Genomic DNA, 2,039 nt, shown 5'->3' on the forward strand with positions numbered 1-2,039 from the left:
AATCAATTTCGGTCTGCACAACAAATACAAATGTTTCAATTCATTCCTATTTTTCTTTCTCATTTCTGCTCCTCCAATTTCACCCTTTCACAATTTTTTAATTCACCCGATCAACAAATTCGCTCTCCGGAATTCACCCTCCTAGATCCTCTTCAGTGACCCGCTAAACAAATTCAATATTAGACGGTAATGTGAGATCAGACCATCATTCGTAGATTCACAGCAGTAGATCAGTATACCAAAAACACTTTAAAAGATATTGTGAATGAATCTCGGAATTCCAAACTAGGTATCGTTCGAGCATGCGTACTACATTGTTCTCATATTTGGGGCTGGGTAGTCAGTAAGCAGAAATCGTCATTAGAATAAACCTAAAATAATCTTTAAAGAAATGATCGATATTTTATAGTTTTTAAATATTAATAAAGCTCAATATCGCATGCTGTTTCCAAGGAAACCCGTTCACTTTTTTTATATCATAGCATTGCTGAGATAGGTGAAGTTCGTTCAGAACTTCTCAAATAGTCCCCTCGAGGTAGAGTTATTGGATAATGTAGTACTTCCATCTTCACAAATTCCCTTCACAGAATTTGATTTGTCATTGATAATCAATGAAAGAATAATCATGAAGGTAAGCAATCATTTAAAAAAAACAACATGTATTCATTAAATTAACCTTATTAACATAACCTTCGTGTAATATAATGTACAAAACAAAATACATATCTAATTATAATAATTATAATTAAATTATTAATTGAAGCTGTAATTTTATCGCAATTGAATGTCCAAAACTGCTATAATCCAAAACTATAATTAGTTTCAATTTTCCATCTTAGATTCCATTCTAAGCTCAACGTATTTTGTGCTTAACCGTAGCGTAAAACCTGAAGATCTTTTACAGGCAAGAAACATATTCGATATCACTTCTTTTTGCAGATGACGAATTTTGGCTACTCTTTTTTTTTTTTAATCTGGCGAGAACATTTATACAACGGAATTGTTTTTTGGGAGACACTACTTCTTTTTGTTGTTTTTTTGTACGTTAACGAAGGAGGACAAACATTTATGTATTTTGAAGGTAGCTGCAATTTGCATCAGTGGTATTGAATTTGGAAGTACTTTTTAGATAAATACGTTTCGAGCTCTTTTTCCAGGAAAGTAGCCACAGCAAGGTTAAGGAGTATTTGTTGTATAGCAAGGACTGTATACATGTTTTGTGAGATATAAAATTTATATCTCTCTTATTATAAAATTTATATATTTTTGTGATAGGAAAATTTGGTCCGCTGTGTTCGGAGGTATATAGAACAGTTAGTCCGAGACCACTGGAGAAAATAAAACGTTATTTCACCCAATCTAGTTAAAACTGTATATAGTTACTATATAAAATTCATGACTCTTCCAAAGGTTGTTGCGGCTGTTTCAAAACGTTACAATTACTGTTGGAGTTCCAAATCTTCAACATCATTAACAAACTTAAGGAATTTATGATATATTCGCCAAAATAAATTCACAAATTATTGATTGAGCAGATATTTTCGGAATTTTCATCGAAAAAAACGCACTTTTATGTTTTACTTGAAAGGACAAAAAAAAAAGAAGAGAAAAAACAAAAGATGAATTTTCGTGACTTCTGGAGCAGCTGCTATTTTTTATTCCTACATACTATGGTTGACACCAAGCAATTTTGACTCTCAACTGTATATAGTTTCTATGTATACAACCTGTGTATTCAGAGATACACCTCCCCTGCGTGGATTCGGAACCTCACACAAGGACAGAAGAGATTGGACACCATTAAGTTCTGAGCATGCTCCGTAGTTTGCGGACTGTCAGAACTGTTTCTCGGAACAGAACTTTAATGTCAAACGCCTTTGCTGGACTGTGAAGAGAAGAATGTCGGAAGTAACGCATTTTAATATATATATATATATATATAACCAATAATGAAATCAGGTTAAATAATTTATCAAATAAAATTCGAGCAAAATTATAAAATAAAGAGGAAATACCAGGAATTGGCGATAGAATTGAAA

At 32.4% G+C, this 2,039-nt stretch overlaps 1 protein-coding gene across 1 annotated transcript in view; it reads left to right on the forward strand.

Moving 5' to 3' along the window:
• LOC106678505 (uncharacterized) overlaps window positions 1-2,039 on the forward strand; it is a gene marked incomplete in the record, with an annotated part of 70,989 nt that overhangs the window by 15,155 nt on the left and 53,795 nt on the right.

The sequence above is a fragment of the Halyomorpha halys genome, unplaced genomic scaffold (assembly GCF_000696795.3).
Source record: "Halyomorpha halys isolate HHAL.00 unplaced genomic scaffold, Hhal_1.1 Scaffold1.1, whole genome shotgun sequence".
NCBI classification, from domain to species: domain Eukaryota; kingdom Metazoa; phylum Arthropoda; class Insecta; order Hemiptera; family Pentatomidae; genus Halyomorpha; species Halyomorpha halys.